Below are 18,636 nucleotides of genomic sequence, written 5' to 3'. Positions count from 1 at the left end.
TTGGGCTTCTCTGTGCCTCTGTTTTCTCATCTGTTTAATGGGGATAATAATAGTTCTGACCTCAAAGAGTTGCAAAACTTTGATGAATTCATGTTTACAAAGTCCTTAGAATAGTGCCTTGCACACAGTAACTGCCGGTAACAGTTTGCTACTTTTTTTTTTTTTTTTTTTTTGAGATGGAGTCTTGCTCTGTCACCCAGGCTAGAGTGCAGTGGCACAATCTTGGCTCGCTGCAACCTCTGCTGCCCGGGTTCAAGCGATTTTCCTGCCTCAGTCTCCCAAGTAGCTGGGATTACAGGCAGGTGCCACCACGCCCAGCTAATTTTTGTGTTTTTAGTAGAGACAGGGTTTCAGCATCTTGGCCAAGCTGGACTTGAACTCCAGACCTGGTGATCCACCTGTCTCGGCCTCCCAAAGTGCTGGGATTACAGGCGTCAGCCGCCGCGCCCGGCCTACGTTTATTATTATCCTCATTTTTCAAGCAAGGAACCTGGGGTTGATAAAGATTAAGGAGGCTGACCAAGGCTCAGTGGTTGCCAGCCATAAAGCTGAGACTTAACACTGGTCTGTTTGACTCCAAAGCTAAGTTCTTACCACTGGATCATGAAAGGGGGAAAGAAGGAAAGGATACACAGCTGCTTCTGGGAAACTGCCAGAGCCCTGGGAACCCTGGAACTGGCTCTCACTTTACAAAGCCAAGAGCAGACCAGCAGTCAGCACGGAACCCACCTAGAGAGGATCTAGCCCGGAGGAAGGAGACCCTATCTCAGGGTTAGAGTGACCAAAAGGGCTGCTGGAGGAACTCCTCATCCTCAGAATAGAGGCCAAACTCTGCCTTGGCATAAAAGCTCTCCTGAGCCCTCCAACCTTCCCATCTTTATCCTCAGGTACCTCACGCACTCCAATCCCCCCATCTGCATCTCTACTCAGACCTGCCAGTCTCTTGAATTCTGTGTCTGTTCATACATACTCTTCACTCTACCTCAAATTCCTTCCCCTTCCCCATTTCTACCACACACACTGCCCTATGAAACTCAGCTCTAGTGTCACCTACTCCAGGAAGCCTTCCATGACCACACTGCATGGGGCTAGATGCCTCTTTGGGGCTTCCACAGTACTCCCCTCCTTATTTTTTCAGCTTAAAATTCCCCTGTAATTATAAATCCATATTGTAATTATCTGTCTCTCTCCTAGGCCCTGGAACTCCTCTAAGGTCCAGCTCAGAAGCCAGCACACAGTAGGTGCTCAGGAAATATTTGTGAGTGAATGAGTTATTAAAGGATGGGTAGTCCACTTAGGTACCCTTCCATGTGCAAAAGGGACTTTATTAATTCTGTGGGTCCACATAGGGCTTGAAGACCCAGGGAAATATGCTGACACATAGTGGGTGCACTCAGCCACACCTAAAAAGAGAATGGGCTGCAGGAACAGGCAAAGGACTCCACAAGACTGGCGGTATGCAAGCAGAAGCTGAAGGAATGCCCACCAGGGATGCCAGAGTTAATTTATGAATTACTAAGATGATGGCTGATGTTCTAATGCTTTCAGTCTATACTCAATCAACTCGAAATCTTCTCAAGCAACCTTAAAATAATAATTATAGGCCGAGGCAGGTGGATCACGAGGTCAGGAGTTCGAGACCAGCCTGACCAACATGGTGAAACCCCGTCTCTACTAAAAATACAAAAATAGCCAGGCATGGTGGCACGCGTCTATAATCCCAGCTACACAGGAGGCTGAGACAGGGGAACTGCTTGAACCCGGGAGGTGGAGGTTGCAGTGAGCAGAGATCGCGCCACTGCACTCCAGCCTGGGTGACAGAGCAAGACTCCATCTCAAAAATAATAATAATAATTGTGATCGCCATCACCTATGAGGCACCTCGATGTACCATGCATTGTGCCATGCCTTTAACACACAGAGCGATCACCAGCCCTCCCTACATATATAATGCACAACTTAAAAATGTGTACAGAATTCAAATAATCAACTCCAATGTTGGGGGAGGAAAGGATAACATCTGTATACAATCTTCAATTTAACCTCATTTTTCTGATGCAATCTTCGACCATGTATTTCTGTTTTCATATATGTCTTTTAATTGTATTCTTTTTTTTCACAACTGTGCAATGTACAATAAGCTAATCCCAAAGATCTTCCAGCTAAAAGTTAAAGATCTGCTGTGTTAGGTGGCTTTTATGATTTTATATTCTCATTTGTTTCTTTCGTTCTTTGGCTTGGTTGTATTAAGTTTATGAGACTCATGTTTCTTTACCAGAAAGATCAGCACTTCTTCTTTTTGCTTGGTTTTCTATAGTAATCACAAAAATGCAATAAAATATTAAAGTCCTTGGCACAAACACTGCTGCACAGGCAAAGACAGAGACCCTCATGGAGAGGAATTTCTGCCAGGGGGTCATCATCACATGAGCTTGAGATGGCCTTGCAGCCCCTGATACACAAAAACTCAAACTCCTATGTAAGAAGGGGTGTATGGGTATCCGTGTAAATGCCCCCAAAGCCCATTTTGTCCCAAAGATGAATATGTGGCAACCAAAAGCTCTCAGTATGGGTATTATATTTATTTGTCTGATTGGATATTGTGGCTCAGAGCAGTCAAGTATCTCACCCAGAGTCCCACAGTCAATGAGAAACAGAGCTGGGAACATGAATCAAGGTGGAATTGAGCACCTATGTTTAATAACAATAGATGGTGTTTATTGAGCACTTACTATGTGCCAAAGATTCTTCCAAGCACCATTTGTCTTTGACTTACTTAGTTCTCACAGCAACCCTAGGAGGAGTGCCCCATTTTACAGATGAGAAAACTGAGAGGCAGAGAGACCGAATGACTCACCAGTGCTCACCCCACTAAATGTGGTGGAGCCAGACTTTGAACGGGGAGAACCTGGCTTCCAAGACTCTCTCTTAAGTGCCAAGCCTCTCAGTAAGCCAAAAATCTCCAAACAGACCCTGAGCACAAAGAACACCTCCCTCCCTGAATAAGGATTGAGGACATGGTAGAGAGAAGCCAAGTGCCCTGAGGCTGGGTTGATTGTACGAGCTGCTATTTTCCTGCAGGGAAGCAGCTCTGCCATCAAAGGCTCCTGTCTGAGAAGCTGACCTTGCAGCACAAGGGCATCCGAGCCACGGCCAGAGCTGCTTTTCTAAGGCATTGCTCTGAGAAGCCCCTTCTGGAAATGCTTCTCCTGCATGCCTCATTCTCATGAGGGGCTGTCAGGCCTCAAAGAGCTGAATCAGGGATTTAATTGAATGCTGCGGAAAAAGGTGCTATGTGGGTCTCCATAGGCTCAGCTCTAACAGCATTTGCACTTTGGCCACTAAAGCACAAAATGCAAACCACTAGCCTCTCGGTGCAGGAAATGAAACAAGGGTGTAAAAAATCAGGAGATCTCAGATCAAGTTGAGGCATCCCTGACTCACTGGATGACCTGGGGCAAGTCACTTCACCTGTCAGAGCCTCAGGCTCTTGTGCACGTGGAGTGTGATGAGTCAGGGTTTCTCTAAACTCTCTCCCTCCAACATCCAGGGCTCCTGTGCCCACATACCGGAGGAGATACACATCATGAATTGGTTTGAGCTTCCCTCTGCGTATTGAATTTCAGGCCTACATGACTGGAACCCAAATGAGGAGGGAATCCTGAGAAACCAAGAACAGTGCTTTACAGGAGAATCTACAAAATTCCCTAACTGCAGCAGTGACTGTATTTACCTGAATGGCTCCCAATATCTGATCAATTCCCTGGAATGATCCACCCCAGCTGCAGGTCCTATTATTGTTAATAAATGGTACTTAATGGGATAGCATACTATGTGCTGATTATTTCACTTGCTACAACAACCTAAGAGATAGGTAAGAATAAGGACCATCAGAAAAAGGGGGAAACTGAGGCTTACATGCCCAAGGGCACATATATAATAAGTAGTACAGTTGGGACTAGACCTCACGTTAATATGACCAAAGGTCTGTGTTCTCTCCACTACTTCTCCAATTCTCAAATAATCTTGGTCTTGCAAACCAAAGCAGCTTTGGCACAGCTCACATGTTTAATATTTGTTCAACAAGTATTCAGTAAGCACCTATTACAAGCCAGGTGCCATGCAAGGCACCAGAGATACAGCAATGATAGAGACTAACTCAGATTTTTGGCTTCAGAGGACCTCAGTTGCTCCCATAGCGGGGACAATGAAGCTCCAGTAAGAGATAATCATGGTTCGAATGCGAATGAGACGTTGGCAGACACACACGGGAAGCATTCGCCTCCATTCTCATAAAAGAAAGCCCTTGATTGGTGGCGGTAAATGGATCCTGGGGAGGAGCAGGGGTAAATGTGTTCAAGCTGCATCGGTAGATTTACTGCAAAATGGAAAATGTTACTGAATGTAAAAATGCTGAAGATATGAAATTAAAATTGAATCACGAACACAAATCATTTCTGAGTTTCAGAAAAGTGTGAAGGTTGCCTGCATAAAATTTGCCTGGAAGATGGGGGAGATGAGGAACAAGTGGAAAAATAGGTGGGTTTGCATGCCAGCCCAGAGTATTTATCTCAAAACAGGGAATATTTTGCACATTTATAATGTTTAATATTTTATTCATCCATTCAGCAGACACATCATCTTGAGCAAAGGGGTATGAGATGAACAAGACCCAGTTCCTTTACTAAAGAAGCTCAGCAATGAATGGGGGAAGGAGCCTAACATATACACTGTAATACTAATATTTACAACATCGTTATGTTGTAAGGGTCGTGACAGGTATGAATGAAGTCCCATGAGCTCCACAAGAAGGAAGCAATTAATTCCAACCTAGGGGAACCCTATGGCTTTTCCTGGAAGTAGAGGCCCATGAAATGGGTGTCGCAGCAGAGAGACAAAGAGTGATCAAGATAAAGGGAAGCAGAGATGTGCAGATGTGGAGGCTTGTTCATAGATTAATGGTTGAGTCAGGATGGTGAGCCGTAGACAGTGGGAAGATGGGACAAGAGCAGGTTTCTCAACCTCAGCGCTATTGACATTTAGGGGTTGCATAATTCTGTGTTGTGGTGCTGTCCTGTGCATTATGGTATGTTTAGCTGCATCCCTGGCCACTGCCCACTGGATGCCAACAACAAAAAACACTTAGTAATTCTAGTTTAAGAGGCCAGTGTAATAGAGGGGAGAGAAGATGAGAAGGGAAGAGAGGGAAGAGGAGAGGAGGTGAGGAGCATGAAAATGTCTTCGCTTTTATTACTCTTAAGTATTGACTAGGCTGAAATTAGTACATATTATAGCATTTGATCCTCTCCACAATGCCTGCAATTATGTAGCTTTGGGCTGAGTGTGGTGGCTCACACCTGTAATCCCAGCACTTTGGGAGGCCAAGGCAAGAGGATCACTTGAGGTCAGGAGTTCAAGACCAGCCTGCCCAACATGGCAAAACCCCATCTCTACTAAAAATACAAAAATTAGCCAGTCGTGATGGTGGGCACCTGTAATCCCAGCTACTCAAGATGCTGAGGCAGGAGAATCACTTGAACCCAAGAGGCAGAGGTTGCGATGAGCCGAGATTGTGCCACTGCACTCCAGCCTGGGCGACAGGAGTGAAACTCCATCTTAAAAAAAATAAATAAATAAGGGATGTAGCTTTGGCCTAAGTAAGTATCATGCTTTATCCCAACTCCATATCTGTGCCTATTTTTGTTTTGCCTCTGTTTCCTCCTACACTGTGTCCCATTCTGCAGCTATCCTGAGTGACCTGCCTCCCGGACCAGGCCACAGGCTGCCTGGGGGACCCTCATAGGTCAGGGTGAGGAAGGAAGACCAAACCACCTATTCCAGAGCTGCACGTCCATACTGTGAGTGCCACTGAGGCCCTGATGCCACCTCGGAGGCCTGCTGCGATGGCACTGTTGAATATTTTAAACAAGACAAAAGAACAAGATGCTGCAAGCCTGTCAGTGGCATACCATGGCCTTGTTTTACAAGATCCTTTCCTGTCTTGCCGCATTTGCCTTGCCAACCCAGTCCACTGCATTCCCCAGGCCCCTCATATCTCCTTTTGCCTTCAAACTTCTTTGCACACTGTGTTCTGTGCCTAGAGGGACCTCCCACCCCAGCCTCCTCACCCTGCCAACTCCACTCACCTTTCAGGTCTAAGATCCCACATCACCTTTTCCAGGCAGTCTTCTCCATTGTCCAAGCCTGAATTGAGGCTCAACTCTAAGCTTCCATAATAGGCTACTTTATCATGGTTAGTTACTTGCGTGCCCACCCCTCATTAGACAAGGGGTCAGAAACTACAGCTGGGAGTGGAGTAAAATCTGTTTTGGTAAATAAAGTTTTATTAGAACACAGCCATGTCCCTTTTTTTGCGTATTAGCAACAGCTGCTTTTGCACTACAAGAGTAGAATTAAATAACTGCAACAGAGACCATATGTCCACAAAGCCTAAAATATTTTCTATTCACTCCTTTACAGAAAAATTTTGCTGGCCCTTGCACCAGACTATGGGCTCTCTAAGAGGAAGAAAGCTGCGTTGTTCCTCAGTGTATTGCAATCAGCATCTAGTGCTGGGCCTGGGAGAGAAAAGCAGTTTAATGAATATTTGATGAACGGAATATTTGATGAATGTTGAGTACGTAAGTGTCAAGCTCCATGACAATGTGACAATGCTCACACATAAGAGACACTTTTGGCAAGATAGTTCCAAATCAAAAGAAACAGTCTGATTGTATAAAACAAAATCAACTCAGAAACATGCATGCCTACACACACACACACACACACACACACACACACACACCTCTCAACAAAATGAATAGCTGGTGGTTGGTATGTTGAGTTCTAACTTAAAGGAGATGCTACAGAGACAGGTTGGGTTAAGGTAACTTCCTGCTATGAGCTTCTGTGATTTTTATTTGAATTTTCTTCCTATCCAATGTTTTGAACAAGAAAAATCAGTTGTTGAATTAAACCTGAATTTCATCAACCTAGAAATCTGAGATGAATAATCTAGACTTTTTTTTGAGTCTTGGAAGGAGGGAGAAAGGACAGTAAAGCTAACGTTATCTATTAAGGATGACCATGACTTCAGCTCCCCAAACTGGAAATGCCTCCAAAAAATAACGCCTTGTCCCCCTTGTCCAGCTGATAAAGTTAAACTCCTTCTTCAGCAGTCATTTCATTTTTCTTGCCTTCTCAAAGCCCTCTTTGATCCACCTTCCCAAACTCTCTCCCTCTTCCAAACTCTAGTAGCACTTTGCTCCTACCTGTATTACAATCGCTTCTCAGACTTGCTTGCATGTCTACTTAATACGTCAAAAATGCATGACTCCCTTGGAGACCCCTGGAAAAAATGCAACACCTTATCTAAGAAAGGTACCCTGTTCCAAGCTCATTTAGCATTCAGCCGGGGCTGATTAGAGTTCTGATTATGATACTGGAATTACTTTTATTTCCAAGCATTAGTATTTAGGATCAGGTGGGCATTAGTCAACAGGGATTTAAAAGCAACAACGGAAAGGAAAGTTCTTCCCTACACACATACACGCACATGTGCATGCACACACACACGCGCATGCACACACACGCATCTTTCTTATCTTTAGTTAGCTTTGCCCAGATTGATATGAAAACATTTCCAGACCCAGAAGTAATTTATCTTTTATGATTGTGAAAATCATTAGTTTTTTTAAGAGAATGGGATGCCAGAGATAAATTGAGTGAAACAATAGTTTCAGGGCTCTTCCAACAGCAATAAGTAGACAAAGACCTTGACTAAAATCAGAGACAACAACCGAAGCCAGGGCTGTTGAGTCAAATAATTGTGCATTTTGGATTCCATTTCTGTCCCTCTCTAGATGTGCTACCTTGGGAGACTTAATAACCTCCTCTGAGCCTCCACTTCCAACTGTGTACACACACCTCACCTCACAGTTCATTCTTTGCTAAGTACAAGAGATTTTTTTAAAACATAAATCAATCCAGGAACCTATTGGATTAAAAGTTTTCAACATCTTCCCATTTAACTTAGAATAAAGCACGCACTCCAGAACATGCTCAGCAAGCACTCCTTGATGTAACTTTTGCATATAAAAAAAGTCTAAGTATATTTGTGCAACCAAACAAGGGGAAACTTTTTTCACATGATAAGAAGTTTAGAGATGGTCCAGAGAAGCTCCAAAATGCCACGAGTGACGCATGTTCCTTCTATCCTCCTGCTCTGCCATCATCAGAAAATAGAGACCCTCATGGTCACAAGATGGCTGCACCAGCTCAGGGCTTTGCTTCCAAGTTCCAGGGAAAACGTAGGGAAGGGAGCAAAGGAAAAAAGGCATTAACAGTTGGGTCTGTCCCTTTTTATCACTAAAGTAATAACTTTTCTTTAGACTGCAACTTACAGATTATTGGCCAGAACTTTGTTACATTACCAATGTCAGTTTCAAGGAAGACAGTCTTCTTAGGTGAGTACTTTGCCTCCTGAACAAAACCAGGCTTTTGTTGATAAGAAGAAAGGGCGGTTAAAATGTTGGACTTGCCTGTAGGTTGTAGCAACAGTGAAGAGATTTTTGCAGCTCTAATTCAGGTCCCAAGTCAGCTGATTTTGAATTAATTTAAAGGGAGATCATCCTGACTTATTCAGGTTAAAACCCTTAAAAGAGGGACTGGGCTCCCAAGAGCTGAGAGAGCCTCCTTGCTGGCTTGATGAAATAGAAAGTCATGTTGAGGAACCCCATATGGCAAAGGGATGAAGGAGGACTCCAGAAACTTCAGACTCTAGGACCAGATAGCTGCCTCCAACCAACAGCCAGCAAAAAGCCATGATGCTCAATCATGCATCCATAAGGAAACGGATTCTGCCAAGAGGACCCAGCTAAGCTGTACTCAGACTCCTGACCCACAGAAACTGTGAGATAATACGTGTGGGGTTTTTTTTATGCAGCCAAGATTGTGGCAATCATTGAAATGGAACTGTTGAAAGAATAAATGATAAGGGAGAGAGGGAAAAAGAGAACGGCTGAATTAAATGAGTGAATGTGTAAATGGGTAGGTGAATGCATGAGTGGAGAAATGGATGCATGGATGGGTGGGTGGATGATGGAGTAAATGTGGCAATAGATAGCTAATACTGTGCCAAACACACAGGTCTCCTTTCCGCCACTTTGATTGTGCTGTACCCCTTCATCCATCAAGGACTTCACTCAGGCTGTTATTTCTGCCAGATACAGCCTTTCCTCAGTTCCGTACAGAGCCAACGCATTCTCCTCCTTCAAATTCCAGCTCAAATACCCTTCTCAGAGATGCCTTTCCTCACCATTCAACCTAACTATTTCTTCATCACTCTCTATGCCTCATCTGCATCATAGAATCTAAACCAGTCAGCAATTACCTTTATTTACCTATTTGCTTCCTTGAAATTGTCTTTCTCCACTAGAATGTCACCTCCAAAAGGGAAGGGACTGTGTCTGCCTCCACAACACGTAGATCGGTTCCAGGCACTCAGTAAAGCTCAGGAAAAGACAACCCCCTCCACACACCCAAACTCCTGATGAGGTTTGCAAGCAGCTTAAAAGTAGGATTTCCAGCAGAGCACACCCCTGAATGATCCATGAACATAGCAGAAGGTACTCCTGGTCCTTAGCTCTTCCTACAGCCTCCCTCTCCCCTCCCGCACGCCCATTTGTATGGTCATACAGAGACTTGCCATATTATTTCCCTCCCTCACACATTCACCCTTGTGATTTAACTGTATTTGTGTGAAATTTTGTGTTTTGTTTTGTTTTGAGATGGAGTCTCACTCTGTCACCCAGGCTGGAATGCAGGGTATGCTCTCAACTGACTGCAACGTCCGCCTCCTGGGTTCAAGCAATTCTCCTGCCTCGGCCTCCCAAGTAGCTGGGATTGCAGGCATGCACCACCACACTTGGCAAATTTTTTGTATTTTTACTAGAGACGGGGTTTCACCATGTTGGCCAGGCTAGCCTTGAACACCTGACCTCAGGTGATCTGCCCGCCTCGGCCTCCCAAAGTGCTGGGATTACAGGCGTGATCACTGCGCCCAGGCTGTATTTGTGTATTTAACTGTAAGTTACTGCCTCATAAAAGCCAGCAGGAATTTGGAGAGGGGGAGAAGATGCCCTAGAAATATGAACATAGTGTTCACCTCCTACAGTTCATCTCCACATTGTTCTCATATGTTAAAATGAGACAATCTACCAAGGAGAAGGGGGCATCTTGTCTATATGTACCTGACCATCAAATAATACAATCGAGGAGTTGCACATTAATATGAAATAAGAGCCTTCAAAATTTCCAGAAGGGTCATTAGAAATTGTTTCACCCACCCCTTTTAATCTAAACAGGTGTATTGTTGAACACCAGCCCTGAGGCTGGTGTGGCAAATGTGAGTTCCACATTCTTCTCTTGGGGGCTCATGGTGAATGTTAGTGTGGTGGTCTGGAGGTGGCAACTGGCCTCACCCCTCTGCCCCTCTGGGTTCTGAACCACCCACAAGCCAGAGGAGGAATGAAATGCTTTGTTATCCCCAAATGCAGAGTTTCTGGCATATTTGGGATGAATGACCTACGGTAAAGGAAGGCTTTGTGTTACTTCACCAGGAAGTCTGGAATCCAGACATTGACATCTTCTTTGACAATATATGGACCAGATGTTCTAAAGGAATTCTCTACACAAGACAACTAAATCCTAAAGAAAATAAAATTTTATTGGTGGGATTACAAGAAGCAAGGGAAATCTCCAAGGGGCCAAAAAATTACGTTGAAGCTTAAGCAGATCAGACAAACATGCATAAGGGAACATCAGTGTGACAATCAAGCACAAGTCTCGGGATAAGAGCAAGATGTGGGGATTGGACCTGACCCTCTACTATTAATCCAAGTAGTTAAAAACAGACAGTGCCTGTGGCTCTCGCAAGGCAAAAATGCAAAATACTCTCTGAAGGAAAGCATTCTTAATCTATGTCCTCAGTATTCTCACAGATTAAGATTGGCCCAGTATAAACTCATAAATGAGCAAGCAACAAAAAATGAGCAGACACACTTGAAACCAAAGAAAATACATAAAATAGAACTATAATTATTGAAATTAGAACTCAGTAGGTATAGTTTTTCTTAAAAAAAAAAAAAAAAGCAAATTATCCACAGCTAAAAAGGGAAATTCATAAACTGGAAGATAGAGAGCAACACAAAGGCAAGAATAAGAAAATAAGACATTCAGAGCTGTGAAGCGCAGAATGTGATATTTTAACGTATATTCTAATTCGAATCCCAGAAAATAAAACAGAGAGAGAATAAAAATGAGGCTATATTTGAAAAGGCAAAAACTGAGAGTTTTCCAGGACTAGTAAAGACATGAATCTACAGATACAAGAGTACCATTTACACCAAACTGACTAAGTAAAAAGAAGCCTATTCCTGGATACATTGTGATAAAGCTACAGAACATCAAAGACAAACAGGAAGTCTTAAAACCAGCAGCAGATGGAAGAAATCAGCAACAACCCCCAGCACAGATGTAATAGTTAGACCAGCAACAACTGGACATTTTTTAACAGTAGCAACAGAAGTCATCAAAATTCTCTCTTCATCTAGTTGAGAAAGAGAACTGTCAAGCTAGAATAGCAGATCTAACAAAACTCAAGAATCTCAAGAATAAGAGCAAAATAAGGACATTTTCAGACTTATAAAAACAAAGATTTAACCAACAGGCCAACTAAAATAATTTCTAAAGGATGTAGTTGAGAGAGAATGAAAACGAACCCAAGTAAGAAGGCCTGAGATTCAAGAAGATTAGCAAAAGGGAAAAAGGATAAAACATGTAGGTTAATCTAAAGAACCATTGTATTCATAAAATATAGTTACCTAACAAGTAGGCTTAATAGAAAGAACTAAAGTCCTTAGCAACAAGAATGTGTCAATTAGGAGAGAAATGACCAGGGTTGAAGTAGTCCAAAATCCTCGTATCATCAGTCAGGGTGGGAAGGTGATGACAGTCAAAATACCAACATTACAGCCTGGGCAACACAGTGAGGCTCTGTCTCTAGAAAATAAAAATAAAAAATAAATTATCTGGTTTTGGAGGTGCATGCCTGTAATCCAAGCTACTCATGAGGCTAGGAGGTAGGAGGATGCCTGGAGCCCTGAAGTTTGGGGCTGCAGTGAACTATGATCATGCCATGGCACTCCAGCCTGAGTGACAGCCTCTAAAATTAAAAAAAAAAAAAAAAAAGATACTGACATTAAAAGTTAAACTGACATTAAAAGTAAAAGATACTGACATTAAAAGTCTCATGTGCATAGTAAAATTTCAAAGATAATAATTTAAAGAGTAAAAACAGAAGTTATAACTTCTATCTCAGGAAAGAAAAAGAAGTAATAAGAAAAAAAACTTAATTTGTATAGATCAGAAAAGATAAATTTTATATATGCAGTATATATACATATACACACACACACACACTGCAGTACCAATGAAACCTCAAAAAAGTTAAAATAGGAGAAACAATCCAAATAGATCAATAATCACAATAAATGTAATTGAAATAACCATCTCAGTTAAAAGAGATTATCAAATTGGATGGGGTGGGGGCAGGGAATCCAGCTATCTGCTGTTAAAAAAAAAAAAAAAAAAAAAAAAAAAAAAAAACGCTAAAACGTAAAAATATAGGAAGGTTTTAATATAGAAAGTAAAGAAATAGACAAAGATATTAGGCAAATACTAATAAAATAAAAGCGAGTGGCCATATTAACACCAAATAAAATAGCTTTTTAGTAAAGACTATATATTAGGGATAGAGAGAATCACTGCAAAATAATAAAGCATTTGCTTCTCCACGAAGATATGATTCTGAGAATATTTGTGTCTAGTCAAATAACTTTACAATATATACTGCAGATGCTTCTTCATACTTCTCTATGAAGGATCTCAGCTGGCCTCACCCTAACAAGTGTGGAGAGAAATGACTGTGGGTAGCCAGGTCACCTGTTGGACACAGTGTCCCCAGCCCTGGTAAAAACGGCCAAGATATGATAACTTCTCCCCATCTTTCTAGAGATATGAGTCATTCTTCTTTGAATGAAGAGTAAAGAGGTCAGAGCTGAAGCTTCCTTCCCATAATCCCTTGAGAAGGCAGAAGTGTTAGATTAAGTTCCTACTTTACAGGCTGGGGACAGGAACACTGAAAAGAATAAAGAAACAATTTGTAGCTGGGTGTGGTGGCACGTGCTGTACTCCCAGCTACTTGGGAGGCTGAGACGGGAGGATTGCTTGAGCCCAGGAGATCGAGGCTGCAGTGAGCTATGATCACACCACTGCACTCCAGCCTGAGTGACACACCAAGACGCTGTCTCTAAAAAGAAAAAATTAAAAGAGAAACAATTTGAACTGAAAGGCAGAAACCTTGAGTTTGTTGAACCTAATATTCCTGATTTTTTTTTTTCTTAACACAGATCTACAGAATTTTGGCAAACAGAGACCTGATCCAACCCTCTCATTTCAAAGATGAGAAAACAGAAAACGCACAGAGAGGTCACGTGGCTTGCCCGAACTCATACAAATAATGTATTTGCATGTACATATAATCATTAATATTCACAAGGGGACCCGCGAAAGATTGTGAAAACTAATGAATTTAAATGTTAAAGTGGCAAATTCTCCCTCAATAAAGAAAAAAGCCTCTATCAAACAGCCCCACTAAATTAAAAAATGCACTCCAATAGGTCTGCTTTCCCTCCGCAAAGGGCTAGCAAACAAGAAAGGCATAGCATGCTGTGCACGGCATTGAAATGTCAGATAGCTGCTGACTCCAGTAATTCATCATTGAATTGAAAGCATTACATATGGGAAGAGCAAAAATCTAATTCCAGCTCATTTCAATAAGAATTGATCTAAGGGTTCATTACCTAAAGTAATTTTTACTAACACAACTTTGAACGCATCCTCCAACAAGGGTTAGAATCTCTCCCATGACAGCCGGAGTTGATCAGGGGAAATTTTCATGCAGATAAATGCCCCCTGCTAAGTTGCAGATTCCTTGCGTTCAATTTAACTAAGTTGTTTTTCTGTTTTAATGTTTGCTTAATGTTGGAGAGGAAGATTGGAGAGGGCTGGGAAAACTGGAGTTAGGGGTTATTTTTAAAAGAGATCTAGGGGCCAGGCGCAGTGACTCATGCCTGTGATTCCAGAACTTTCAGAGGCAGAGGCAGGAAGGGTGCTAAAGCCCAGGAATTCAAGACCAGCCTGGGCAACGTAGCAAGACACTGTCTCTAAAAAAAAAAAAAAAAAAAAATTAAAATTAAAATTAGTCGGACATGGTGGCATGCACCTATATAGTCCCAGGAAGGCCGAGGTGGGAGGATTGCTTAAGCCCCAAGGTCAAGCCTCCAGGGAGCTGTGATCATGCCACTGCACCCCAGCCTGGATGACAGAGTGAGATCCTGTCTCAAAAAAGGGGTGGGGGAGGGGATCTAGGATCTCAAATGCAGATTCATTTGTCTCCATGAGCTGTGCGGCCTTAACTGCACTTCTCTAACTCTAGTCCTTCATTGATAAAAATACTTATATTTCATGTGATAATTGAATAAGAAAATGAATGTAAAGCACTTCACAGAGGTTAAAGTTCTTGATGAAAGGTAGCTTTTAAAAAGCTCATAAACCGTTTGCTAGTTCATGATCTCAAGATATTAATACCTACCTGGCCTGACAGCCTTTAAAAGAGTGAATGAATGTGTGTGGTATGCAATGACTGTTAGTTCCAATAGTTCCAATCTCCTCCCCTTTGAGTGGGCTTAAGTGAAATCCTCCAAGATCCAAATGTACCGAGGCTTGTGTCTGATTGGCCCCAGCAGTGAGACTCAAACTTTCATCAAGAATCTTAACCTCTGCTAGCTGGACCAAGATACCTGATTCCTTAAGCAAAAGAAACAATTCCTCTATCTCTTTCTTCTTTTTTTCTTTTTGAGATGGAGTCTCACTCTGTCACCCAGGTTGGAGTCCATCGGCTCAATCTTGGCTCACTGCAACTTCCACCTCCTGGATTCAAGCGATTCTCCTGCCTCAGCCTCTCAAGTAGCTGGGATTACAGGCGCATACCACCACACCCAGCTAATTTTTGTATTTTTAGTAGAGACGGGATTTCGCCATGTTGGCCAGGCTGGTCTTGAATCCCTAACCTGAGGTGATCCACTTGCCTCAGCCTCCCAAAGTGCTGGGATTAAAGGCATGGGCCACCCCACTCAGCCTCCTCTCTTATTAAATAGGTTTTTCTAAGCTCAAAGAACAGACCTCTGGCTAAATTCAGAAGTTCTCAACTTTGAATACTCACTGCGATGATCAGATGAGGGAGTGGGGGGCTTCGAAAAACCCTGTGCCTAAGCTGTACCCAAAGCCAATTAGATTATCTGGGCATGGGACCCAGATGTCAGTATTTTTTAAAGCTCCCAGATGCAACAACAAAAAATAAAATAAAATAACCCAATTAAAAAATGGGCAAAGGACTTGAATAGGCATTTCTCCAAAGATGGTATATAAATGGTTCTATGTTCCTGGAACAGGGGAGCCAAGACAGGATGTGGTGGGAGGTGGGCTAGGAAGATTTAGTCCTCAGAGTTCTGCCACGCACGGGTTTGAGGGCAATGGGGAGGGAGCCTTGGAACGTGTTAAGCAGATGAGTAATCTAGTCAGATTGACATTTCTGGAAAATTACTCTCACTACAAAATAAAGAGTAGGTTGGATGGCGTGTGACCAGAGGCAGAAAGACCAGTTAGGAGTCGATGGGTGGACCCAAGGTCAAACGTTTCTAGGACAGTGGTTCTTACACATGCCTGGAAATCTTCTTCAGGGCTTGCTAGAACACAGATTGCCGGGCCCTGCTCCCCATCTCTTTGATTCGGCAGCCCCAGGGTACAACCAAGAATTCACATTTCTAACAATTCCCCAGGCAATGCAGGTACTGCAGGTCTGGGGACCTGACTTTGAGAACCACTGCTCTAGGTGGTAGTGATGTTAGAAGGGCGGTTCGTTTGGAAAGCAGCTTCACAGTTCTAGGTTGGTGGTTCTAGGTCAAGATTTAATGCTGCCTGCACATTAAAATCACCTGGAGAGCCTGGGCCCCACCATACCCCCCTTCACTGATTCATCTGATCTGGGGTAAGGTCTAGGTGTGAGCACTGAAAAGCCCCCAAATGACTCTAGTGTGAAATCGGGGGTGAAAACCAATCCTTGCTGCTCAAAGTGTGGTCCACGGCCCAGCATCTTCAGCACTATCTGAGAATGAATGAGAGCTGCATCCCAGACCCATGGAGCCAACCATTCTAACATAATTTTCCAGTGGTTCCTTTGCACGTGAAAGTTTGAGAAGCATGGATGTAAATAGCATCTGGCCTGAAATGGGATTCCAGAAACAGCTGGAAGCACAGGGGAGGTGGAATCCAGCCCCCAGGATGATAACCTGGACAAGGACTCTGGGGAGAAGAGAGATTCATTCATTTATTCCAATGGACTATATTGACCTTCACTGTGTGCTGGGCATTGTGCCAAGTGCTACAGAAATATGAGGCAAGCACCTGGCCTCAAGGCCAAGAAGACACGACAATAAAAAAATGAAAGGCCAAGAGCTCTCACGCTGAAGCTCTAGAGGTGCTTCTGAACCACGGCCAGGTCAACAACTCCAACACCAGCTCCCTGAGAGCAAGAACATCTCCCCGGCACACGACATGCCAGGCACCTGCCAGATTTCCATAAATGTTTGCTGAAAGAATGCCAAATTCAGTGGCATTGGAGGGGGACCTTCCAGGTGGGGAAAATTACTATGGGCAGAAATGAGCCAGGACTTTGCAAATGGACGGACCCCCCAGGACCAAACCAGGTTATGGCAAAGGCCAGGATGTGTGCGAGGGACCACAGCGCATGGTGCCATTTGGCTGGATCTAGATCTGGTCAGCACTCTTTCTCTGCACAGAGCCAGAGAGTAAACATTTCAGGCCTTGTGGGCCATGCAGTCTCTGTTGAAACAATTTGACTCTGCCCTGATAGTGTGAAAGCAGACATAGACAATCAGTAAACACATGGGTGGCTGGATTCCAATCAAACTATCTACAAAAGCAGGCTGCAAATCAGATTTGGCCCGAAGGCCCCTGATCTAGAACAAGAGAGGAAAAAGCTGGAGATGAAGCCGCAAAGGTAAATTGGAGGTCGTTAGGAGATCACAGAAGACCTTAGCTACCAAGCAAGGTAGGGCAGACCTTGAATCAGCAGTGGTAAGCTCTGCGTTGGACATCAAAGTGAAAGGGTCAGCTTGGACAACTCCATCAGACAGAAATGTGTGAGATAAGATCAGGAGCTAGGGGAGGAGAGGTGGGGTCAGGGGGACCTTTAGGAGATTTGGGGTGGTTCCCAAAGTTCTGGACAACCAAGAGCCAGAGCAGTGGCACTCAAAGAGAAAAACTGGGGTGCAAGAGATGCTTTGGTGGCCAAAGGTAGGGAGAGGAAAGGAGGGGGTGGTTGGAAACAGTGCATTTTCTGGTCACTGGGGTGATGAAGAGCATGCTGCAGGCAAAGACAGGGAAGCTGGCAGGATCTTGGGGAGTGAGGATCTGGATCTGGAAGCTCAGGGAAAGCATGTTGAACCCAGCAAAATCCGAATCTGAGACAGCATGAGGCTCCCCATCAACTCCCCATCCCCCCACCCTCCCACCCCAGCACACGCAAGCGCAGAGGCAGCTGGAGACAACATTTGAGAAAAGCAAGAGAAAAAGGTTAAAATGCAGGGCTAGACTGGCTGCTGTTGTTCCCAAAGATATGAATCTGAGAGATGGAGCTCACCCCAGGCTGGGGTGAATCCTGGCATTCCGGGGCCAGAAGGAGCTTCAGAGCAGCACTCCTCAAACCTCAATGTGTCGCAAACCCCCTAGAGAGGCTGTTAAGTAAGATTCTGCTGCAGCAAGCTGAACGAGAAGCCCAGACCTTGCAATTCCAACAAGAGCCCAGTGGTGCCGATGCTGCTGGCCCAGGATCACACTTTGAAAATTGAGACCATGAACTCATTCCTTTAACTTCTGTTGTCACCCAAACAACAGTGAGAATCTTTAGCCACTACCATTTGTTGAGTGGCTAATACACACTAGGCCCTGGAGATACTGAGAAAATAGCAAAAGGAACTAACCTTTGAGCCCTTGCTATGAGCCAGGCACTGCCCTCAGAAACCCCCATCTGTGACTCATCCATTCCTCGCAGGGGAAGGACCTGCCATGAGGCGGGCTTCACAAGTGCCCCCGTTCTCCAGACAATTTAATGGCCTGAGCACAAGGCAGCCACAATGCAGAGCTAGAACTCCATCGTTGTACCCAAAGAGGACAGCAACAGACCACCTAGGCAGGCTATGAGTCCCCCTAACTGAGGCCACCTCTCCGGGAAAATTTAAAACTAAGGCAAGCTCTTCAACTACATTGGACTCAAGGCATCATGAATCTCCTAAGTGAGGTGGGGTGCAGGGATCACGTATCTGCTAGCATCAGGGACACCCACGGGGCCATGTGGCTAGGATTTCACCCACGGACAATTCTTTCACTTTGCTTCTGAGACACTAAAGCACTAAGCCCTTAGAAGAGACACTTCCA

The sequence above is a fragment of the Macaca nemestrina genome, chromosome 18 (genome assembly GCF_043159975.1).
Source record: "Macaca nemestrina isolate mMacNem1 chromosome 18, mMacNem.hap1, whole genome shotgun sequence".
NCBI classification, from domain to species: domain Eukaryota; kingdom Metazoa; phylum Chordata; class Mammalia; order Primates; family Cercopithecidae; genus Macaca; species Macaca nemestrina.
Note: the sequence above shows the minus strand (reverse complement) of the source record.